The 27,166-nt window shown below is 40.7% G+C and overlaps 1 long non-coding RNA gene across 2 annotated transcripts in view; it reads right to left on the bottom strand.

Moving 5' to 3' along the window:
- Window positions 1-27,166, bottom strand: part of LOC123520760 — a 58,701-nt gene that overhangs the window by 2,097 nt on the left and 29,438 nt on the right. The window contains exons 4-5 of one of the 2 annotated variants that reach the window (XR_006679368.1): window positions 17,889-18,080; window positions 7,789-7,921 (exon numbers count right to left, since the gene is read on the bottom strand). This is a non-coding gene — a long non-coding RNA (uncharacterized LOC123520760). The remainder of the gene's footprint in view (window positions 1-7,788; window positions 7,922-17,888; window positions 18,081-27,166) is intronic. The other variant, XR_006679367.1, reaches the window with a different exon arrangement.

Here is a 27,166-nt window from a genome sequence, read left to right as displayed (position 1 = left end):
CACACACACACACACACACACACATACACACACACACACACACACACACACACACACACACACACACACACACACACACACACACACACACACACACACACACACACACACACACACACACACACACACACACACACACACACACACACACACACACACACACACACACACACACACACACACACACACACACACACACACACACACACACACACACACACACACACACACACACACACACACACACACACACACACACACACACACACACACACACACACACACACACACACACACACACACACACACACACACACACACACACACACACACACACACACACACACACACACACACACACACACACACACACACACACACACACACACACACACACACACACACACACACACACACACACACACACACACACACACACACACACACACACACACACACACACACACACACACACACACACACACACACACACACACACACACACACACACACACACACACACACACACACACACACACACACACACACACACACACACACACACACACACACACACACACACACACACACACACACACACACACACACACACACACACACACACACACACACACACACACACACACACACACACACACACACACACACACACACACACACACACACACACACACACACACCACAACACACACACACACACACACACACACACACACACACACACACACACACACACACACACACACACACACACACACACACACACACACACACACACACACACACACACACACACACACACACACACACACACACACACACACACACACACACACACACACACACACACACACACACACACACACACACACACACACACACACACACACACACACACACACACACACACACACACACACACACACACACACACACACACACACACACACACACACACACACACACACACACACACACACACACACACACACACACACACACACACACACACACACACACACACACACACACACACACACACACACACACACACACACACACACACACACACACACACACACACACACACACACACACACACACACACACACACACACACACACACACACACACACACACACACACACACACACACACACACACACACACACACACACACACACACACACACACACACACACACACACACACACACACACACACACACACACACACACACACACACACACACACACACACACACACACACACACACACACACACACACACACACACACACACACACACACACACACACACACACACACACACACACACACACAACACACACACACACACACACACACACACACACACACACACACACACACACACACACACACACACACACACACACACACACACACACAACACACACACACACACACACAACACACACACACGCACAAACACACAAACACACAAACACAAACACACACAAAACACACAAACAAACACACACACACAAACACACACACACACACAAACAACACACACACACACAAACACACACACACACACACACACACACACACACACACACACACACACACACACACACACACACACACACACACACACACACACACACACACACACACCGCACACACACCACACACACACACACACACACACCACACACCTTAATAAGACCCCAGTTAGAATATGCAGCTTGTGTCTGGTCACCGCATATAAAGAAAAATGTGAAGAAGGTGGAAAGGGAGGGTACCAGGACTCAGGGAGTTAGACTATGAGGAACGACTGAGGAAACTGGGGCTGACCACATTAGAAGAGAGAAGAACAAGAGGAGACATGATAACTATGTATAAATTGGTGAACAAGATTGACATATTGGACAGAGTTGATAAAGGTGACCACAGGTAATCATCTCCGGGGACATGGAAAAAAAAATAATAAGACATCTATCTAAATGACGTGAGGAAATACAGTTTCCCGCATCGTAGTATTGATAAGTGGAATAAACTGAGCAGTGATGTCGTTGACGCGATGTGTGTCAGTCAGATGAAAAAGAGAGATGACGAGTGGACAAGGAGACAGGACACAGAGAGCTTAGCTCGGGCCCTGTAATACACAAATAGGTAAATACAAATAGGTAAATACACCCCCTTGGTTTTCCTATTTACTCTAAATCCATCTTCTTACTCCCCTCACCCCGTCCCCATGCTCACTCTCTCTCTCTCTCTCTCTCCTCTCACTCCCGTCCCTCATGCCACTCTCTCTCTCTCTCTCCTCTCTCTCTCTCTCTCTCTCTCTCTCTCTCTCTCGTTTCTTCAAAGTATCTTTCCCCTCTTTCTCTTCCTCCTCCTCCGTCTCCTTCTTACCTTATTTCCTCCTCCTTCACAAAACATAATTTCCTCTCAATGACCCATCGCTTCCATCTTCCCTGCCTCTCATTACTTACTCCTACCTTCCTTCCTGTCCCTCTCCCCTACTGTACTTCTACCGATCTTTACGTACTATTTCTTTCTTTACAACGCCATTCCATCACTACTAAATGTCAACGCCTTATCTACGCAGCAATCCATTTCGTTTTCTTTCCTCACACACACACACACACACACACACACGTTTGTTCTTTGTACGAATTTCCAGTATCACCTTTTCTACTTGTCACTATCCATGTCTTCACCTCTCTCTCATTTCCTCGTTCACCGCAATATCTTCTCTTTGGTTATTCCTCTCTCCTTTCCTTCCTCTTTTTCACCCAACCCAACGCTTGCTCCCCAACCTCCTCCCTCGCCATAATTGTTGCCACCCTGTTTGGAGTGCCAGGAGAATGACGTAATCAGCTGAAATTAATTGGCGGTGCTCAGTGAGTCGGGTGTCAGCGCGGAGAGCCATGAGTCATCAGCCGGAGCGGTGTCAGAGAATATTTGTCAGGCTAATGGTGTAATCTGATCGCCGGGGAGGCAGGAAGGGACATTATGTATGCTAGCGGGGGGCGGCAGAAGCCATCGATCCCGCGGGGCAGCAGGAGGTAGTGGTGGTAGTGGAGGGGGCGACGACGAAACGGAGGAGGAACACAAGTCGTTGAGAAAGAGCGAGCCTTGTGTGGACGAGGAGCAGGAGATAGAGTGCCATTTTCTGAAATAATTCTGCACCACACCGCCAATACTCTCCTATAGCTCCATTCCGTTAAAACCTTTCTTCTGAGTCTTCCTATGACTATAGCGTCATACTAAAAAGATTTCTACATTAATAACAAGAACAATCTTGAGTATCTAGCCAATCAATCATCTTTGTGGACCTTGAATATTGTCGTGGTGAGACAGCAAAGCGTTTCAACTTTCTGAATACGTGCCAGAAAAAGGAGAGAAGAAAGGGAAAGCGATAGGAAAAACATTCAAATATAAAAATATGAACAAGGAAAAAAACGGTGGAGGACAATAGAGATGATGTCGATGATGATGATGATGATGAGAAAGAGATGGCATAAGATAGTGTTGTTAGCTGCGAGGAAACGCCAACTACGAAGGGGAGAGAATGTGGTGGTGGTGGTGGTGGTGGTAATGGAAGAGGAGGAGCAGCAGCAGCAGCAGCAGGAAGAAGGGGAAGAGGAGAGAGGAGGCAGGTGGTGGAGGCAGGGAAGAGGGAGGAGGAGAGAAGCGATGATGATGAGGAAGAGGAAGGGAATGGAGGAAGGCTTAGTAGGATTTGAGGAGATTCTCTGCGGAGAGAGAGAGAGAGAGAGAGAGAGAGAGAGAGAGAGAGAGAGAGAGAGAGAGAGAGAGAGGCACTAGGGACATAATAAACTGGACTGGTAAACTGATAAACACCAAATTAAATCTCTCTCTCTCTCTCTCTCTCTCTCTCTCTCTCTCTCTACCATCTCCATCTCTTCTCTCTCTCTCTCTCTCTCTCTCTCTCTCTCTCTCTCTCTCTCTCTCTCTCTCTCTCTCTCTCTCTCTCTCTCTCTCTCTCTCTCTCTCTCCAGCCATTGTACCATCTCTTCTTCCTTCCTCACTCGTAACCTTTCATCATCACCACAGCCTTCTGCTCCTCCTATTCCTCATCCTCCCTTCCACCATAAAGTCATAACGTCCCCTTCTTTGTTCATCCACTCCCCCAAACCCCGGCCTCGCATCACCTCAGCCATGGTGGAATCCAGAGCTCTGGCCAATCTTGTAACCAATTCCCTGTGTAACTTCCCTCCCGTTTCCTCATCTCCTTTTCCTGCCATCCTCGCATACCCTTTCCTCTGTCTTCTCTCTCTCTCTTTCTCTCCTACTTATTACATTGCTCTCCTCTAAACATCCACATGTACTCTATTTCCTCCTTTCGTTTCTTCCTACTCTTCGTCTCATTCATCGTTCTTTCCTCCCCTTTCTTCCTCTCTCCCCTCAGCGCCTCAAGCTCCCTTCACCACCCTCAGGAGAACTTTTCAACAAGACTCTGGAATTCGCTTATAGAAGACTGAGGTGGAAAAGCTGAGCTGAATACGGAATGCCGAGTCAATTTGGACAGATGGCTGCGAGAGATGGGGTCTTTAGTAGTACCCTTGCATGCCTCACCATACCTATCTCTCTCTCTCTCTCTCTCTCTCTCTCTCTCTCTCTCTCTCTCTCTCTCTCTCTCTCTCTCTCTCTCTCTCTCTCTCTCTCTCTCTCTCTCTCTCTCTCTCTTACCATACTCCTTTTTCACTATCACTTTTGTTTTCCTTCTGATGTTACGAAGGCCGAGGAGGAGAACACATCGCTCGCTTCCCGCTGGTGTGGCCGACTGGATGGCTGACGAAAGGAACTCAGACAAAGCCACACCAAAACGTAATGAAACTCAACTCGAAACAGAAGTTGAAAAGGGTTCGAAGAGTTACCGCTTGCGTTTTCTGTGTTTCTACTAATTCTTCTAAGCCATTGTGTGTGTGTGTGTGTGTGTGTGTGTGTGTGTGTGTGTGTGTGTGTGTGTGTGTGTGTGTGTCGACCGCTGGCTGATGGAGAGAGCCAGAAATGGAGGAAGGAGGGTCGAGGGAAGTGGGATAGGGAGGAGGGAGAGGAAGAATGATACGCACCGCAGGATGGAGGAGAGGGAAGGGTGGATGAGGGTGATGGAGGGAGATAAAGTGAACGGGAAGGGAAAGTGGAGGAGGTAGGGAGAGTGGAGGAGGTAGGGAGAGTGGAGGAGCTGGTGAGTGGAGGAGCTGGTGAGTGGAGGAGCTGGGAGAGTGGAGAGAGCTGGGAGAGTTGGGGAAGGAGGGAGGGTGGAGAGGACGAGCAGGGGAGGGCAACGAGAGGTCAACGTAGTGAACTGAAATTAGAAAATACCTTAGACAGTAGTTTAAATATTCAGTGTAGCAATGACGTAACTCTTCTTAGTATCTTCACTTAATACGCCATGAAAACAAAAAAATATTAGTAACCAGAACAAGCAAGCATAAAAGTCACCACTTAACACATCATCGCTTCGCCTTTTGTGTAACATTATATTTTTAGAGCCACTATGAGGCAACTTTTTCTTCTGTATTTTTATATGAACATACTACGCAAGTGAAAAATATTACAGTAAGGTAAAAAAGAAAAAAGAAAAGAACTCAGAACTCATCACCTAAATCGTTGCTTCACCTTTCAAGTCACGTTATTTTTATTCCATACTCATATGGAAGTGAAGTGAAATATATTACATAAAAAAGCCTCCCCACCTACAGTGTTGCTTCATATATTGTCAAAATTAAGTCCTCAGCCTATTAGTCATTATGCAACTTTTTTTCTTCATCGTCGTCGAGTATGCACTGAAAGTAAGGCTATATAACAGTTAACACAAAAGTGAGGGCAAAATTCGGCCCCAAGTCAATCTCCATTATTATACCAAATGTTGCCTCCACCACGACGAGAATTTTGTTGACTGTTTCTTTGTTTTAATATCTTCACCTAATATGCAAATGAAAAACAGACTTACCAAAAAAAAACTGCCTACCTCGTCGCTTCACCTTTCAAGTCAATCTCCATTATACTGAAGCAGCTTCCACCACCACGACGATTTCCGGAGGCTTAATTTACTCCAGGTTCAGCGACCCCAGAAGCCTCTACGTAGAAACTAAAGGGGTAAAGGGAGATGAACGGTTCATACATAGTCTCATTCTAGACCCATTCATGTTATTCTGTTGTTGCCAATAACTTTAATCTTCTTTCCTTTACGTAGTGAGCTGCGGCAAATGCTTTTCGAGGGCAGTGATCTCGGGGATAAACGCGTACAATCTTATGATCCATGATAAATGGAAAGATTCTGCATGAAGGGTATTTGTGTTTTATCAGCTGTCAAATTCATAATACTTTGAAAACCTGTATGTTCTGATAGAGTGAGTTATTACCAGCCCTTTACTGTCTATTGGCGCAGTGTCTCAAGTAAGAAAGGGCGAGTGTGCTTGGTTGATGAAAGGAACAGTGAAGTAGAATAATTTTTGTGCGATCAGTTTCCCTATTCATAATATTCAAAAAGTCGATATGATTAACTAGAGCTAATGAATGCCATGTTTTCCTAGTCTACTGGTGCGTATAGTATTTTTAGTTAGGAAAAATAAATGTGTTTGAATGATGCGATGAATAGTGAAGTAATGAGTACCAGAAGGAAGAACATTACATTAGGAAAATAAAGGTAAACTGTAGGAAGCCGTCAGATCTACAGGTAATGGTCGTTCATCGAAAAGACTAAAATTATGTATTGCTCTAACCAATTCTAAAGAACGCCCCCTTACTCCCACGTTACTTCTCCCGTTAAATGGCGTCAGGTGGGACTCCAAAAACGACGAGAGTGACGGTGTAACGTAATGAAGTGCGTAATGTATGACGGTGTGAGGGTCTGTGGGGCAGCAATGTCGTTTAATAATATTGTAGAGTGGAGAGCTGTTCTGGACGGTGCGGTGGCGTAGTATGGCGTGGCGTGGTGCGGCGTAGTGGGGTGTGATACAGAAATTTGTGGTACGGTGAGGCTCTGTATCACTCGCGTGGAGAGAATCGCGCTATGATACAGTGTCGTGCCGTGTGATGAATGGGATGACCTGCGTGGTGTAGCAATATGTTGTGGTGTAGTGTGGTGTGTTGTGGGGTTATGTTATGTGGTCGTGAGGTATGTGATGTGTATTATGTGGTGGTAGGTGATGCGAATGGTCTATGTGGTGATGCGGTGTGGTGTGTGTTATAGTGTTCGTGTGTGTTTCTAAGTACGCGGTGTAGTAATGTTCTGTGTGTACGTAGTGTGGTGTTTGATATAAAGTGTAATGGGTAAAGGAGAGTTATAGCATAGTTCATAAGTTTGGTGCATGGCGATGATAACACCATTCCTCCACCACTAAAGAATCACAGTATAATTCCACAAGAATACACACGGACGCCTCGCTTTGCACTTCTCTTCAGATTTCACCGCGGATCTGAGTAGTGGAAATTCCGTTCATATCCAGAGACGAGAGAGAGAGGAACGGGTGGGTATCACGACACCGACTTCCATTTTCTGCTTCCTTCTCCCACATGCTCTCCTAACAGATTGTATCACCGCCCCACCTCCTCCCCATCTCTGCCTCCTCACCCTCCCCAGTACCTGCTCCCTTCTCCCCACTTCACCCTTCACATGGCTTGCATCATCCACTCTTCAGCTTCTATCACCACCCTAATTATCACCCTCCATCACCATGTATCACTCCCATCACCACCCATTGCCTATCACCACACGTCAGCCTCCATCATCGCCATCACTCACCAAGACCACCATATCACAAGCTCTGGCAAAGGATTCACTGCTGCTATTGGTGTCAGTAGTGTAATAGGGATGGCTGTGTTTCTCTCTTCGCCTCGCTGGGTAGTCCACTCTCTTTGTGTTGTCGTTAACTGATCTAGAACGGTAAAAAAAAAAAAAAAAAAAAAATGTGATAAATGCAAGGAGAAAAGGAGTACAGTCATTATTCTGGTCGTATGTATAGGAAATAAAAAAGTGGATTTTGTCTATTTTAAGTTCCATAGATATTTAATTAAGAGACTGTAGTGCTAATAATTAAATATCCATGAAGTTAGTTGTACGTGATATGGAATGGATAAAAACATATGTACAGTATAATTATCATGAAACAGTTCGTGGGTCAAATTCACTTAATGGGTAGTCGAAAATATCTATTTCTTTAGAAGTTTGCAAGTATTATGTTTATTATCGCTTTTAACTGTCAACCGATAAAAATTGAGAAAGAAATTGTCCAGGATACGAATGACAATGGTAAATCCCAACTGTGGCATGAGCAAATCAGCACTCAGGTTACTGATTTCCCAATACTCATGTTATTTGTTCCATTTCGATAAGGTTGGATGGACAGATTGTAGTGTGTGTGTGTGTGTGTGTGTGTGTGTGTGTGTGTGTGTGTGTGTGTGTTTCACTGTTTGATCTGCTGCAGTCTCTGACGAGACAGCCAGACGTTACCCTACGGAACGAGCTCGGAGCTCATTATTTCCAATCTTCGGATAGATCCGAGACCAGGCACACACCACACACCGGGACAACAAGGTCACAACTCCTCGATTTACATCCCGTACCTACTCACTGCTAGGTGAACAGGGGCTACACGTGAAAGGAGACACACCCAAATATCTCCACCCGGCCGGGGAATCGAACCCCGGTCCTCTGGCTTGTGAAGCCAGCGCTCTAACCACTGAGCTACCGGGTGTGTGTGTGCGTGCGTGTGTGTGTGGAGAGAGAGAGAGAGAGAGAGAGCAGATGTCATACTGATAGACTAACACATACACACAAATACATATGTAGATGGACAGACTGGCAAATAGGTAGATAATTGGCTCAGTGATGGATAGCCAAACTGTCAGTCTCCTAATGAAAATACGAGTAGATCTGAGGCTGCTAACAGAAATGCATCACAGCACGATCATCGCTACATAGCTGTAGGGAGAAATTAATTTCGTGACACAGAAAGAGTGTAGGCAATTGTCTATGAACACACAAAAAAATGTACTATATACTATATCTTCAGGCTGGATTTTTTTATGCATTCTCATTTATGCATTTTTCATTATATCATCAACGCTCATTAGAAAAGTCCACCTCAAAATGTAATAAATCCTAATTGTATAAATAGTACGAGTACACTATTATTACAATTGCATTATCATTATGTACAACACTGCAGGGCTGGTAATGCCATCTTGAAGAAAGAAAGAACCAATAATCACTGTTTTCATATCAAGGATACTACAAGTTCTGATGAATGTAACACCTGAAGCAGCCTCGTTTCAACACATCACATCACACGATCATACCAAGACATCCTTAATCAACCCTACTTACTTTTTACTCAGTGTCATTCTATCTAAACTTATCTGTAGTTGCCTCTATTTCATATCCATTATCCACCAACCTAAATTACAAACTCCTACGTAAATGTTTTGTTTTCTTTATTTATTTTCACTCACCTCTATTTTTCATTCATCCCTCTTCAACTAGTCACTCCCTCCATGTAGATAATTCAAAAGACAACATCAATATCTCATCTGTCCCACAATGTTGCTGCTGCCATCGCTGTCCTGTCCCATCCATAGCGCGTCTCTGCCCATCCCCCACAATGGAACAACTCTAACAATTTGCAACGCTGTCTTCCCACATTGGAGTCTCACAATTCCGCGCCACACTCTCCGGACCGCCTCGGAATCTCCGCTTTACTACCTTGCGATCCTTCCTCGAATCTGTGCGCCTCTACCCCTGAACACGAAAACATTTATTTGTAATATTCTGCGCTTTGCAACACTCACTCTCCAAATATTGCGTGTAAGAGAGAGAGAGAGAGAGAGAGAGAGAGAGAGAGAGAGAGAGAGAGAGAGAGAGAGAGAGAGAGAGAGAGAGAGAGAGAGAGTAATGGTTGTGTGTGTGTGTGTGTGTGTGTGTGTGTGTGTGTGTGTGTGTGTGTGTGTAATAATGATAATGATAAAAATAATGTTGATGGTAATGAAGATAATGATGATGATGATGATAGTAATAATGATAATAATAATAATAATAATAATAATAATAATAATAAATAATGATAATAATAAATAATGATAATAATACATAATGATAATGATAATGATAATAATAATAATAACAATAATATGTAATGATAATAATAATAAATGATAATAATAATAATAATGATAATAAAAATAATAATAATAATAATAATAATAATAAAATTATAATAAAAATAATAATGATAATGAAAACAATAATATTGAAAATAATAATAATAATAATAATAATAATAATAATAACAATAACAATAATAAGAAATAAAAAAAAATAGTAATAAACAACAGCTCGGTTTATTTATTTTGCAGCTTTATACGAGCACATGATAGAACCTGTTTTTATACTAGCATACGTACATCTTAAGTAAACACACAACTCATGAGAGTATCTTACAATTTGATACTGTGGCTGCAAATTAGCGCCAGAACAATGTAGTAGACTAGGGTTGAGATGGGCAGTCCACCACGTATGTATTTTCCAATTCAGAGTTTGTTTCTTCTACCTAGCATCGTGTCACAGCTTTCGGCTTACAAAAGGTACCTAATCAATGCCAGGTGAACAAGGGCTACACTAAAGAACTCCGCCCAACTTTTGACCTGACCCGGTAATTACGAGGTGTGTGAAGGTGGGGTGGGTGGATAGATGGATGTGTGTGTGTGTGTGTGTGTGTGTGTGTGTGTGTGTGTGTGTGTGTGTGTGTGTGTGTGTGAACAGTGTCTGCAAATGTTCCAATTTTCCTTTGCCTCTCACATGAACGTCTACGTTTCTCTGAGGTATGAATTATAATCAGACATTTGATTATCATTACTGTATTAGCATTACCACGCAGTCTTTTCCTCTACATGTCAATCACTCAATGCTAAAAGGCTTCATATCATGTTGGCTGAGTGATTGAATTTTTTACCAATACCACTATTTACTTGACGGAGGAGAGATATATCAAAAGCCGAGGGACTACGTAGAATGATGGACTGGGTGACGGAAAGGTGATGTAAATAACCAGTAAAGATGAAGGATGCCTCACTTTATCCTATCTAAAAGGGAAACTCATCATTAGCTAACATATTCCTTACCTTTTTGTCCAGGCCTCCATCTAAAGAATTTTGTATTAGGAAAGAGATGCCTACGATCCCTCGATCTGCCGTTGACTAACAAACCTATTCTGGAACTTTTTGTTGCGTGTGTCAGCGCCTAACTGAACCTATTGTGTGACCTTTGCTGAAGGCCTCACGTCTCCTCCTTAGGTAGCAGCAGAACAGACGACTGACATAAAAAAAAGAATAAAAGTCTTCCTCACTATTACGCCCATGTCAGAGGTTTGTTGAGTTCATTTTTTATTAAAGATATTAAACAGTTTTTAACACTATAGATGTTTAGAAACACACACACACACACACACACACACACACACACACACACACACACACACACACACACACACACACAGTCTAGTAATTTTGTGAAATAAACGTAGACAAAGTAGAATATTAAGATGGAAAGATGGAGAGATGATTGATATTATGGGAAAATAAAGGGAAGCGAGAAAGGAAACGGATAATTAGGAATTGAAAATAAATAGAAATACAAAAGGATGCGTAGAATAGTGGTTAGCTGGCTAGGCTCACAATTGAAAAGGCCCAGGTTCGAGTCCTGGGCGCGGCGAGGCAAATGGGCAAGCCTCTTAATGTGAAGCCCTTGTTCACCTAACAGCAAATAGGTACGGGATGTAACTCGAGGGGTTGTGGCCTCGCTTTCCCGGTGTGTGGAGTGTGGTGTGGTCTCAGTCCTACCCGAAGATCGCTCTATGACCTCTTAGCTCGCTCCGTAATGGGGAAGGCTGGCTGGGTGACCAGCAGACGACCGTTGTGAATTACACACACACACACACACACACACACACACACACACACACACACACACACACACACACACACACACACACGGCCCTGGATAAACCCCTCACACTAATATATACATACAGAAACAAGGTACACATTTGTACAACATGCTACATCAGTATGGGCGGCGGTGAACATTCAACAAATACCGCGCTCCGAGAGGCGGCTGGTCAGAATGGCGTGGCATTAAACAATAGTCGGTAATTGTGTAACAAACGACTTTATTTTACAAAGGTTGATGGCTATTCGAGCTTTACGTGAGCATTGTTTTGATTATAATATGTAGCTTCTATTTTTTTTTCAAAACACTAATGCACGATTACATTGCGAAACAAATTAATTTTGTTCATTTTTACGTTTGAGGAAATCCAGGCTTTTAACGCAACATTTTTCCCGTGTTTACGAAATACACCACTGCTCCCAAATGCAATTACAACAAAACCTGCTGAATGAACTACAACATTTACCAGAGAGAGAGAAAACGGGAAAATCTCATTCACTTTTTTTTCCAGATTTTATTCCAGTGATTACCTAAGAAGTGTTAGCAAAGAACTCAGCCGCGGGTTGAGGATGGTCCTGAATTTATTACTTCCCCGCTGAGCACCCATCAGGGAACTGCTTCAACAACCTGCTCATTCTCCATCTGCTTTCCTCCTCGTTATCATACACCTCTTTCTTACATGCCTACTTTGTTACACTCTCTCACCCTGCATCGTCAGCTTTGTCTTCTTTCGTCGTCGTCGTCGTCTGCTACCTATGCCCCTCGTACATCCCACTGCTCTTCTCTTCCTCCTCCTGACCCTCATCTTTCCATCCCACCACCTCTTCAACAGCCGCCGCTGTCTACTATTCGTATCAGTAACAAGACGTGGCTTTTTATAGTCCTGTCTCCGTCGGCTCCACAGATGCCATCATTGCTCCCGGAGCCTCCAGTACCTGTCAGCCCGTTCCGCCAAAAACATAACTTGATATTAAGTAGGTGACTACACAGCACAGAGCCCGTCACTCTCGCTGAGAAGACTGGTTTCATTTTTTTATGTTACTTTTATTTTTTAAGAGGGATGGATGGGGGCTAACACAGTGTTGCATGTAGTAGCGTCAAGCAACCATTCCCAGCTAGAAAAGTGACTAAAGCGATGGCCAGTGATTTCTTTCCCAATTTTAGTAACAATAGATATATTTTTTTCCGTTTCCATATTAATCTCGGAATATAATAATTTCTACTTCAGAGTTCATATATTACAATTACGATTATTAGTATTTTAACTATTTATATAATATTTCTTTTCTCATCTTACTTCCTTTACCACATCCTTTTGTTTTTCTACTTATTTTCAATTCTAATCATCCATTTCCTCTCTCACTTCCCTTTATTTTCCCTTAATATCAATAATCTCTCCATCTTTCCATATTAATATTCTATTTGTCTACGCTTATTTCACAAAACTATTAGATTACTACTTTTTTTCTCTCTAATTCGACTAACTTTCTTTTCTACCCCTTCTCTATCTTGTACTTTCACGTTTACATTTACTATAGTAGCGCGTCGCCACTTTCAAATTCTATCTTATTTTCTTACATGTACAGTATAACATTTTTTTCCTACTTTCCTGTCCACCCTCCATCTCTACATCCACGTCTTCAGTACATAACTTGCTCACCGCTGGATCCCGGAAACACTCTCGGCTCCTACTCATGTGCATCACCATAACCAATAAGGCCAAGATGGGCAGCGGACCGAGGATAGTAAGTGACAGGGAAGGAAGAATAGGCACAGGGAAAGCTTTGAAAGTAACGGAAGTATGTAGGGGTGACTGGCGGGTTTGAATAATGACACGGTTTGCAGAAAATGAATAACAGGCAAAGAACACTACAGGAAGAGGATGGATTGTACTGCGGTTACTATATGCAGATGGGAAAGAGACAAAAAAAAAAAAAAAGGAGGCTCTGTAATTTACTGATGCTCTATAGAAACAGGAATGAGGTATAATAGGAGACCAAATGTACAAAACTTTCTTGACACAGTGTTTTGAAAAGTAGGTTTTGGAATTAGGCACAGAATCTAGAAGACCTCAGCAACCGACAATCTAAGAAGTTATATAAGCGGAACAGGTTTATAGGGAGGAGGAGGAGGAGGAGGAGCATAGAAGAATAAGAACACTTAGAAATAGGACAGAAAGGATTAAAAATATATATATACCAGAACGAGAACAGCCGTAACTACGAAAAAAAAGGAGCGAGTTATGCAAGATATGGAAGTACTCGGTGTTTTAAGGTGACGGATGGGACTGTGGGAAAGCGAGACAGAATACGTGCATTGGGATAAGGAAGGAAAGAAAGAAAACTGTGGGATGGAAGAGAGAAGAAAGAAAGAAGGGAGATGAGGAACGTGGAAGACGAGTACATGAAGTCGAGGAAACGAAGAAATGTAAGATGTTTAAAAGGAAAGAATGAAGGAAGAGGGAAAGAAAGGCAAAACAAGACGGGAAGAAACAAATATATGAGTTTGGGGAAAAGAGGAAAGAAGAAGGAGGGAAGAAAACAAGTACGTGAGGTTGAAGGAAGGAAGGAAGGATGCGTGAGAAGGAAGAGGGTGAACAGAGGGGGGAAGGAAAATTCGTGAGGCTGGGGAAGGGAGGAAAGATGTGTGGGAGGGAAGAGGGAAGGGAGGCAGGCAAAGCAGGGAAAAGCGGGAGCAAGTACGTAGGTGGCGATGCAGGAATGTTCCCCGGCATTGACAGGGCTCCTCGCGACACATTTGCATACATAAATCTGCCCCGCCCTTCACGGCACACACACACACACACACACACACACACACACACACACACACACACACACACACACACACACACACACACACACACACACACACACACACACACACACACACACACACACACACACACACACACACACACACTAAAACGAGCCCGCTTTGCTCCTTCCTTTGCTCCACCTTTCGTCCTCCATTTCCTTTTTTATACCATCCATTCCTTCATTTTATTTATCACGTTTTCCTTCCCTTCTCCATTTGTTCGTCACTTTTTTTGTTTGTTCATTTGTCCCTTTTCAATATGATGTTTTTGTTTACGTCTCTCTCTCTCTCTCTCTCTCTCTCTCTCTCTCTCTCTCTCTCTCTCTCTCTCTCTCTCTCTCTCTCTCTCTCTCTCTCTCTCTCTCTCTCTCTCTCTCTGTGTGTGTGTGTGTGTGTGTGTGTGTGTGTGTGTGTGTGTGTGTGTGTCGTATCTACGTATATCTTAATTCGTCTGTTGTCTTGCTGTTTCTCTGTCTGTTCCAAGGAACATAGAAAGACAACACAAAATGAATATATAATTATCTGACAACATTTCTGCAAGCCAAAACTACTAGTACCATTGTTACTTTCATTTCAGTACGCCTGTTTAACTCCATTTGGGTACTATTATAATATCCCTTCCACCTTAAAACATAGTCAGTTGGAAGCTCATGAGGTGAAATGAATTCGGAAGTAAATCACAATAAAATATATCCACAGTAAGCGAAACATTCTTCAGAGGTAGATGAAAAAAAGAAAGCGATTTCATATATAAAAAAAAATATATATAGAAAAAAAAAAAAAAAAAACATGATCCGAAATCCTAGCAACTGGTGTTAAAGTACGAAGATTAGAAATTATCATGTTCTTTGGTTTATACATCAATGAAAAGTAATGATCATAGAATAGAAGGGGATTGTCTTGTACATATACTTATAATAAAAAATATTCCCCCTCCTCCCTCCCTCTCCCTCTGTACATATTCTTATAATAGAAATATTCCCCCCTCCCTCCCTCTGTACATATTTTTATAATAGAAATATCCCCCCTCTCTCTCTCTCTCTCTCTCTCTCTCTCTCTCTCTCTCTCTCTCTCTCTCTCTCTCTCTCTCTCTCTCTCTCTCTCTCTCTCTCTCTCTCTCTCTCTCTCTCTCTCTCTCTCTCTCTCTCTCGCTCGAGTGCCGGATCTTCCTCCTCTTTCACTTTCTTCCTCTTTTCATAAAATTTCATAAAGTTTTTATATCTGCCTCATTCACACGCAGAAATCTTCTGGGCTTAAAGCAAAGTTCCGAAAGAAGTGAGCTTACTGGAGATTAAGCTAAAAATTATGCAAAAATAGAAAAAGTTGTATGCATATAAATTATTATTCTTTTCCTGGAATTTCTATGTTTACCTTAAATCCACGTTTCCTCAAAAGTGACGAAGCGACGCGAGTGTGAAGAAATGGCGGAGTGTGGAAGTTACGAGAAGAAACGCAGAAGGAAAGAAGGATGGGGAGTGCCGGTTGGGTGCGCGGGGTAAGTTGCCGAAGGGGTAAGGTGTCGAGGGAAACCCTTGGCTGCAAGTACTCACCCTATTGTAAAATTGAGTATATGTAGAGCACGAACTGATTTTCCTTTCACGTAACATGGACAATTCCAAAGAGTAAAAATGTATTGGGAATCTCTCAAATGTGGTTTCCAAAATGTTACAAATATGTGTGATATGATTACTGGATACAAAATGAGTGTTCAGATGAAGTGAACTTTGTATTAAAGATTATGTGATCTTTATAAAGGACGCGCCTGTAGAAAGGATATTGCTGTAGTGTTTTGAAGCGATTAAGATGGTGGAGAGATGGGAATGAAAGGCTTTTTCTTCTTCAAGGAGTCACTGTACGAAAGCTGACATGATAGTGATGTGGGGCACGGCCGTAGTATTGACCAAACAGTAACGCATGAAAGTGCTTGTAAGGAGTGGAGCCAAATGGTGAAATAGTTACTGTAAAAAGTTACTTCAAATTATTTAAACAGTGGTGAAAAATGCGAGTGCTTATATAAAAAAAATATACAAGTGACTAGTCTACCACCTAAATAACTGGGGGTAAAATATATATATATATATATATATATATATATATATATATATATATATATATATATATATATATATATATATATATATATATATATATATATATATATATATATATATATATATATATATATTTTTTTCCCAGTATATATATATATATATATATATATATATATATATATATATATATATATATATATATATATATATATATATATATATATATATATATATATATATATATATATATATATATATATATATATATATATATATATATCCTCATACCCGACCAAACTTCCATCACTCAAACCTCTAACTTTTAGTAACTCAAATACGTGCAAACAATTTCGAATAAAGAAAGCACTGGAATGAAATCTTGATAAAATCATCTTAACACTCTCGCCGACGCAAGATTTATACAGTATGAGAGAAAAAACAAACAAACATGAAAGCAAAGCTCAGTGGAATATACAGTTTCCGTGCATATGCTCCCTTGCTCCTCTGACTCTGGCATTTTTTGAGTAAGTGGGCGCCTGGACAAGGTAATAACTTTAAAGCAAGATTAAGTTGGGGGCGTGCATTTCATATACCTTACAACTGCAGAGAGAGAGAGAGAGAGAGAGAGAGAGAGAGAGAGAGAGAGAGAGAATATAATGATAACGATCAGCCAAAGGTATGAAAACGTAAAGTAACCAATACAAGTTAATTACTGAGCCAACAGGTACAAAGATATGAGAGCAGACTTTGGAAGGACAAACGGACTGTGATATACTCTTCAGCAGAAAGAGGGGAAGAACGAATAGAAGCGGAAGATTTGGAGAACGAAGTGCGTTATATGTAGCTCCAGGAAAAGCAGGAAGATGATGACGAGGAGAACGGTTAGGGAATAAAAACGGAAGTCAAAGACAAGCTGAAGCTGAAGATGAAGAGGAGAAAACCATGGAGGAGAGGAAGAGAAAACAGTCTGTTTGCCATTACTAAGTCCTGAGGTGTGAGAGAATTCAAGGGAAATAGCAACCCCCTTCTCACCTCTCACCCCTCCTCCTTCCGCCACGGCCGCCTGCTGGTCCCTGCGTGGGGACGGTCGAGTGGCGTCCTCACTATTTCATTCCAATCAGTGTCCGGCTCAAGGTCTTCAGGGATGATGCAGCTTCCTGGATAAATCGCTTCTTAATGGATTGGATCTCACGTGCCAGGTTCATCAGGAAGCCAACTGACTGCCTGGACAAACGATACCTCTCTGTTTCTACGTACGAGAGGCCTAATTCTTAAAGCTCTATGCGTCATGGATGGGTGATAAAAAAGTATGATGGACAAAAATGAAAACAAATGGAAAGAATAGTTAGAAGGGAAATTCAAAGTGAAATATGAGTGCTATATATTCTCAGTTTTCCAGAGCAGGTCTTCCTCAATAGGCACTCCTACATGGCACTTCTGTTCATGGCTGAGGTTATCTACAGATATGGGCAGTACATATCACAGTTACTATAGAATAACAAATAAGTAAACCTTGCGATAATTGTGATATGGACAAATAAAAAAAAATATATAGCTTTATATTCATACTCCAGGACCCTTGCTCTCAAAAATTTTATGCTCTCGTAATGACTATTTTGAAAGCCCACAGAAATTATCGGATCTTAATGAGCATTTTTCCTATAGATGATGCACAGTGATAAATAAACATTACCTAGATTCATGGAAACACAACAGGAAACTTATTAACCTCCTCTAGAGCTACTACATATCAAGAGGCTGAAATGCTTGATGTACAAGACCTGACTTTTATTCCATTAGTCCAGCTTATGACGCTAAGAAATGTGAAGAAAAACAAGGACTGAGTACTCTCCAGTGATGGCTGCTGTAGACGTAATGTTTCTATTGTGAAGTTTCTAAGAAAACAAAATTTTAAGTTTTCTCTGCCGCTATTTAAGAAAGGTTTTTAACACAAAGGAAAAGAGAACACAGTCTTCGAAGCTGAAACACAATTCTTAATAACGTCAAAAAAGAAAAGAAATGTCGAGCAACAATTTCATTTTGGTACTTTATATTTCTCTCTATTTCTTGGCGTAAAAAGAATGTTTATCTTCAAGGCGAGTTGACCACGTCCTGGCAACGCCCTCCAGGGAGAGAAAATAAAGAGGGGGAGGTCGTAAGCTTTAGGTGTATGTGTGTCTCTCTCTCTCTCTCTCTCTCTCTCTCTCTCTCTCTCTCTCTCTCTCTCTCTCTCTCTCTCTCTCTCTCTCTCTCTCTCTCTCTCTCTCTCTCTCTCTCTCTCTCTCTCTCTCTCTCTCTCTCTCTCTCTCTCTCTCTCTCTCTCTCTCTCTCTCTCTCTCTCTCTCTCTCTCTCTCTCTCTCTCTCTCTCTCTCTCTCTCTCTCTCTCTCTCTCTCTCTCTCTCTCTCTCTCTCTCTCTCTCTCTCTCTCTCTCTCTCTCTCTCTCTCTCTCTCTCTCTCTCTCTCTCTCTCTCTCTCTCTCTCTCTCTCTCTCTCTCTCTCTCTCTCTCTCTCTCTCTCTCTCTCTCTCTCTCTCTCTCTCTCAGCTGCTGATGGTGCTTCTGTGCTACATACAGTGAAGACTCCTACATCCTTAATAGTCTCCAAGCACAAGGGAAAGTCTGCCACCAAGGAAAAAGGACAAGTGCAGCGCAGTCTCAGGGCATCACGGAAGCAGTGATACCCTACTCTACTGGTAACGTTTGCTCATACGTATATTACTCTTTTACATTCTAAGTGGCTTCTTTTCTTCCCTTTCATAGCTTCGATGATTCGGAATTTTTTAGACTCTTAAACTGTGTTACACACTATTATTCTGTTCATATTATTAACGAAATGTCATGTGTAAATCTTGCTGATGATGATTCTTTGGACACTCGATTGCAACTTTTGCCACCCACAATTCACAACATCATAACATTTGCAGTAACACCCTAAAAGTAATGTCATTTAATATTAATAGTGTCTCACTACATTTAGATATCCCTTTATTGATCAATGCACTTCCCAGCTTAATTATGAATTTGACTCCATTGACTTTTGTGAAACACGCCTAACTGATGACACTTGTAAACTCTATAGCATTAGTAATTACATGTCTCACTTTAAAAACAAGTCATCGCGAGGTGGAGGTATTGCAATATTCCATCTTAGCAAGTTCCAAGGACTCAGTGATGTCTCACTTCAGCTTACTCACATTGAGTCTATTTTTCTTTAAATAACCCACCCTTCTAAATTTGTCATTGGAATGATTTACAGACCCCCTAATACTAGTCTACCTGATTTTCTATTTTTTCTAGATACTATTCTTCAGATTATTTCAAGACTTAACATAAATGCTATATTATGGGTGACTTTAATATCAATTTACTAAAAAACTAATGATAACAATGTTCATAATCTTGCAATTTGTTTTACTCCTATTAATTTTTAACACAATAAATAAGCCAACAAGAGTTACAGCTACATCTGCCTCTGTTATCCATCACATATGGACCAATGATTGGCTAAATTATCAAAAAAGTTACATCATCTACACCTCCATCAGCGATCTTTTTTCCAATATGTACTACATTTATTCTGAAATCTGTTAATGTACACTGCCCTCGCATTACCTTCTCTTAAAGAATTATTGACAACGATCGTATTAATGCATTTAAAATGAATTTAGGTTGTATAAGCTGATGCTCTGATTCTGCTACTACTACATAATTAAAAGAATAATACAACATTTTAGAACAACTTCACCTGGTTTCGATGATATCAATATCAATGTCATAAAGCAATGCAGTGATGAAATAGTACCGTATTAAGAATACATCATAAACAGATCTTTTAAAGAAGGTTGTTTCCCTAGATATCTGCAAACACCAAAGGTAATTCCAATATTTAAAATGGGCACACCAACATCTTGTACAAATTATAGACCCATTTCTATCCTACCTTCTCTAAGCAAAATTTTTGAGAAAATTGTTGTAGAAAGATTGATGGATTACCTAACAAAATTTTTACTATTAACACAGTACCAATATGGATTTCGACCTAATTACTCCACAGATTTAGCTATTCAACAACTCTGCAATAGTATTTATAGTGCCATGGACAACAAATGTTATCATTTATCCGTTTTCTGTGACTTATCTAAGGCCTTTGACACCCTCTCTCACCCAATTCTGCTAGAGAAATTAAACATATGGAATCCGTGGCCCATGTTTGCAATTCTTTAAAAGCTACTTAAGTCACAGAAAGCAATTTACAGTTTATAATGATTGCAAATCTCTACAAAAGTCTCTTTGCACCGGTGTACCACAGGGATCTATGTTAGGGCCAATCATGTTTTTAATTTACATTAATAATATTGTCCGCTCCAGCTCACATCTTAATTTCCTGTTATATGCTGGTGACACTACACTCTATATTCAAGGCAATGACCTCACAATGCTGCAGAACATCATGAACGAGGAGGTGGTCCACATCTGTAACTGGCTTAATAGCAACAAGTTAAAACTTAATGTTGACAAAACTCGTGTCATGATATCCCAACCTTTAATGACCAAAAATTAATAACCTCTCTAACGCATGTTGAGCAAATAAAATTTTTTGGTATAATTATTGACAGTAAATTACTATGGAAACCTCATGTTTATGATATCTGCACTAAATTATCTAAATTAAGTGGTGTGTTGTATAAAATTAGACATTGCCTCACCTCAGTTTCTTTGAAGCAAATGTATCTGTCACTAGCGCACCAATATTTATTATACTGCTCGGGAATTTTGGGGGAGCCTACAAAACACACATTGACAAACTGTTTATCACACAGAAGAAATTACTTCGCACAATTTTCTTTAAACATAAATATGACCACACTAATCCACTGTTTCACGAACACAAAATTCTGAAGATACAAGACATATTACTTCTACAAGCCAATATATTTGTTTATAGATCTCTATGTTTTTCCTGTAGACAATGCTTTCTAGTTTGTAACAGCAGATATTTTCTCGAGAAGGCCATTATGTCTGAGAATCCCACTCTGCCGAACAAGTCATGCCCAAAACAACATTTGTACCAGAGGTGCCAGATGATGGAACAGCTTGCCAGAACAAATAAGAAATGCCACATCTCTGTATTCCTTTAAGAATTTATACAAAGAGTTTTTGTTACACACCTATTCTAATGCATTATAGACTAATTTCTGGCATGTGTATGTAAGTCCTCAAGTACAGTACCTGCAAGTTTTCCCATACATAAGTATGTAGTTTCATGACATTATATGTCCATTTATATTTATACCAACGTTAAAAATTTTATATAACTATTGTATATGATGTATAGTACGTATATGTTATTGGTGGTGAGTAGCCTCAGTAGTGTCTGCCACATGTGTATTTCTTAGATCCATTGAGAGGTCTGTGTAAGAGCTGCTGCGGCTCAACAGACCTAGGCCCTATGTTTAATGTGTATATTTGTTTCTACCCTACTTTGTAAATAGAGGCCAATAAACAAGTCAAGTCAAGTCAAGTCTCTCTCTCTCTCTCTCTCTCTCTCTCTCTCTCTCTCTCTCTCTCTCTCTCTCTCTCTCTCTCTCTCTCTCTGTCTCTGTCTGTCTCTCTCTCTCTCTCTCTCTCTCTCTCTCTCTCTCTCTCTCTCCAAATAACTGTGCTTTGCTTCGCCTCACCATATACTGCGCTCGGTACCCGCCCCACATTCTCCTCGGATACATTAAACAACCAGATTCATCAATCTATATGCGTTTTGTTTCACTACCGATTTCAATGATAGGAATATCCGAGCTCTGCCACACTTAAGTCTCCGACTTTTTCCTATGCTCTAATATATCATGAATAATTAGTGTAAATAACATTTGAAGAAACTCTAATGCAGATAGAAATGATCAAAGAAGACGTAAAAGTGTTCGTCTTGTAGTCTAGTATCTTGGTTTGATATAAATCATAACATTGTCCATTGCTAGATACTAAATTCAAGGAAAAGTTTGTCATATTAGTATGACGGGAGAAAAAAAATGAAGTTTTGTCCCATACCGGATACGAAACTTTTTCAATAGTTGAAAGGTATAACTTAGAGTCTTAGACCGATTCCGGAATTGTCGCTTTTTTTTCTTTTTTTTTTGGACATTCAATTGAGATATTGTTGATGGGGCGTGTTAACAAGAAATCATAATTCTAAAAGTGCCGTTCTATAAGCTATTCTGAGATCAGGATGATCTCAGAATAGCTTATAGAACGGCCTCACCTCAAGACTTTCATTACAACAAAGCCATCCAGAACATACAACGCATATCTTCCACCTTACCCTTAACAGTCGCCCAGTCATCCTTGCTAGTCATACAGAACAGACAACGCATATCTTCCACCTTACCCTCGCCATATCCTCCATCTCATTCTCAGTAGCCACTCACTATTCCGGCCAAGATTTGACACCACTCATTTCATATAAGGCTGTGTCCTTATACTCTAATATAACACAGTCAACTTGCTTCATGGTTGACTAAATGTTAAAAGTTAATCTGAAGTGCGATTGACATACGATTCTGAAGTGTGAGCCGTGGCATTAGTGAAAAATGGTGAATTACATATCATGCTGCGGAAGAAGCGACAATCACTAGCTATTAAGCTGAGAGCAGTGACACAAAGCACTCGGCGCCACTATCTGCATGCAGTGAAACGAAGTGTGTCAAAATGTTAAAGCGTCAATGCAATAAATGGGTCTTCTATGGGTTTTCATTAATTCCATGCATTTCGTTATATGAAACTTATTACTGGGATCTCCTACTGTGAACTGTAATAGGCAAGTTGAAACACGAAGTTCTGAAAATGTAGTGTTATTAAAGCATGCTTGAAGGAGGTTGAAATGGCAAGGACTGAAATTCACATGAAGCATAGGTAGACATTTTGTTAATTGTTTTCTACGATCACAAAATTAATATCCTAAGACAAAACTCTTCTTTCTTTTCTTTTTATTTGAATCCGTGAAAACCTCCTTATCCGAAACAAAAATCGTTTTCTATATATCTGCAGTTATTCTGCTCAATAAAACTAACCCAATAAATTTTCGTCTTAATCCAAATAAAAAACAGTCGCCTCTATTTTTTTCTCTTTTCGGCTGAGGTGCGAGGGTAGGTAACTCTCCAGTTTTCTGTTTTCTCTCTGACACGCGCCATAAATATGTGATGTGGTTACTGGACTAAAATCAGCTTATCTTGTTACCGGCTGCGGTGTTTTTGTGGCATCTTGCTTGATTTTGATGTAACCTGGCGGCGTGTCTCTCGTTGCCCTCTGTCTGCCTGTCTCTCTGTGTTTGTCGGCTTTCCTTTGATTCTGTTTATCCTTCCCTGTCTAGTTGCATCTCTCTCTCTCTCTCTCTCTCTCTCTCTCTCTCTCTCTCTCTCTCTCTCTCTCTCTCTCTCTCTCTCTCTCTCTCTCTCTCTCTCTCTCTCTCTCTCTCTCTCTCTCTCTGCCTGTGTCTGTTTATTTTTATCCATCCCTCTAAATTGTATTGATCTGACTCCGTCTCTCTGATTGTCTCTTCTCAGAAACTATGGCTCAATATAATTTTCAACCCTCCCTTCCTCATCCATCACCGCAATCCAGATTACATGTGTAACTGAACATACCAACCAGTTCCTTCAGGAGATCAATTTAGCTATGGTGAGGCGCTGTCTTTGATGTCGCAATAGAGGGCAATACGGGAATGGATTAAATAGCTGAAAGGACGCTACAGACAGCAAGACGCCAGAGAAAGACATATCGTTGAGTATCTTCCAGCACCATAGTCATTCAGCAGGCTACACTTTACCGAGGTTCGATTGGAGAGTTTAGTGGGAATCCAACACTAAACCCATCGATAAGACTCTTTGAAGCGCGATTTCGTATTTAGTTCGGAAACTTTCAAAGAAAACATTTTTTGTTTCATTTTTCCCTTCCCATAAAACCCGTAACCTTTTAAAAGAAATCTATGGGTATCTTCAAAGTTTAAAAAAGTGATTATCAATGGATTATCTTCTTATACTTTTCTTCTTCAAGATGGAGGGAATTAAGTTTAATTTATTCCACGTCTCTTGGCCCCTTACCAAGACCCTGTATATATATATATATATATATATATATATATATATATATATATATATATATATATATATATATATATATATATATATATATATATATATATATATATATATATATATATATATATATATATATATATATATATATATATATATATATATATATATATAATGAATAAGAAATGATCAGTTATCTTTATTCTGCAGACAGCTGATGGAATATGAGGAGGAGGAAAAGAGGCAGGATCCGCGGCGAAGATGAAAGGTTTGGTAAGAACAGAAGTGAAACAAGGAAGAGGGAGAGAGGGGAATAATATCTCAAGTAGGTGCTAAAGGGGCAGAGAGGAGAAGAAAGGCTTTGATGACAGGGAAGGAAAGACAGGAAAGAGGGTAGGTTAGGAAATGAGTCAGTATAGCGAGAGACACGGCAGACAAAGATGACACAAGGAGTGGCGAGGGTACAACAACAAAAGATGGAGCACAGATGGATAATTCACACACAAAAAAGAGAAAAATCCAATTGAAACAAAAGGAAAAGAAAAACAAAGACTTGCGCATGTAGCATATGGAAAGAATGTAGAAAAAGGAAAAAAAAAAACACTAAAACATTTTATCGCGCCATACCTCCGCTAAACACTGTTGACACACAAATTATACACGCTTGACTCAGGAGGATGAGCTGAATAATTGTTATTCGCTACGCCAGGAGTTTCAAGATAATCCGGTGTGCATCTGACCAATGGGGCTCAACTGCATAAAGGAACAGAAAGGAGTAACAAACAACAGATTATGTTATCCTTAATGAGGCTGCTTGTGATATCTTTGAAACGTCAACAAAAAAAACCAGAAAGAAGATAAGTTTACTGAAAATAAGAGAAAAAAAAAAAAAAAAAAAAACGAAGAGCAAACCTTCCTTCTTGAAACTTTCCTCGTGAAAATATTACTACATTATCCTTGATGTTAGTTAGCAAGTTTGTACGTAGCATTTAAGGATAATTCAAGATGTTTTCTTCCATCTAATTTCCCCATTAGAAAAAATGGCATTTGTAGCTATATAGAGAGATAAACCCTAGTCTACGCGGGATGCCCATCTGACCTCACCGCATTTATTCTCATAAGGCATGATAATGATAATTAACTGCTTGCTTGATAATAATTCGTACATAAAAACAAGACTGTCCTTGATTCTCAGTATTCTATCGGCGTGCAGCGTAAATCTCGCTTAGTTGTCAGTTCTATGAAGAATGGTTGCATCCATCACGCCGCGCTTAAAAAAAACAACTAATAGGAACACGAAGACGACAAATCAAACGCGCGAGGCTATCACGCCCCATTTGCTTCGCCTCAACAACAGCAAAGATTTACGACGTTGCATTTAACAGTCCGATTACCAAACACTGGAGGGCGATAAATTTGTCCGCGATCAACGAAGTCCTTTCAAGTTTTACCGCGAATCACCTTTATTCCTGCGTTCGCTTTATCATCTAGCAGATAGATAACAAAGATGAAAACTAAACACAAAATTGAAAAACCAGAAAAGAAGGAGTTGTTTAAATGACCCTTGGTCCTGCAAAGATTCTCTGGTCGTATCACTTCCTACTTGACAAAATTGCACGGAATAAATTGAGCAATAAAAAATAACATTTTATCACTGATTATTTTTCACCCATAAGAAATCTTTAGGCAATTAAAGTTATAAGAAAATAACAAATTTTCCACCGGAGAAGAATAGATGTCTTTCTCGTTTAACACGAAACAAACAAACAAGCAAGCAAGAAAGCAAGCATGTAAGTACGTAAGTACGCACGCACGCTCTCTGAGCAGCGTGGCACCACACACGTTCGGGAGGAGCTGGATGAGCCGCCACTGTCCCAAGTCTCCAATAATTTACATCCAATTATAACTGCATGGAAGCCTGTTTGCACGCTCGGATTCCACTTCAGCTGCTCCCTGGTTCATTATGCTGTCCTTGTGTTGAGTTCGTAATTAGAGCTCCTCCCCCAGGTAAGCCTTAGCGGACTACGAGTATAAGCAAGGTGGCGGTGCACACTACAGGCAGGAGGGCGGACGGGAGGTGTGGGGTGCAGAGGAGAGAGAGAGAGAGAGAGAGAGAGAGAGAGAGAGAGAGAGAGAGAGAGAGAGAGAGAGAGAGAGAGAGAGAGAGAGAGAGAGAGAGAGAGAGAATGACTAAGTGATTTCATATATATACAGCACTGTCTCCT

The sequence above is a fragment of the Portunus trituberculatus genome, chromosome 47 (genome assembly GCF_017591435.1).
Source record: "Portunus trituberculatus isolate SZX2019 chromosome 47, ASM1759143v1, whole genome shotgun sequence".
Classification (NCBI taxonomy): domain Eukaryota; kingdom Metazoa; phylum Arthropoda; class Malacostraca; order Decapoda; family Portunidae; genus Portunus; species Portunus trituberculatus.
Note: the sequence above shows the minus strand (reverse complement) of the source record. Positions and strands in the feature narration are given on the sequence as shown.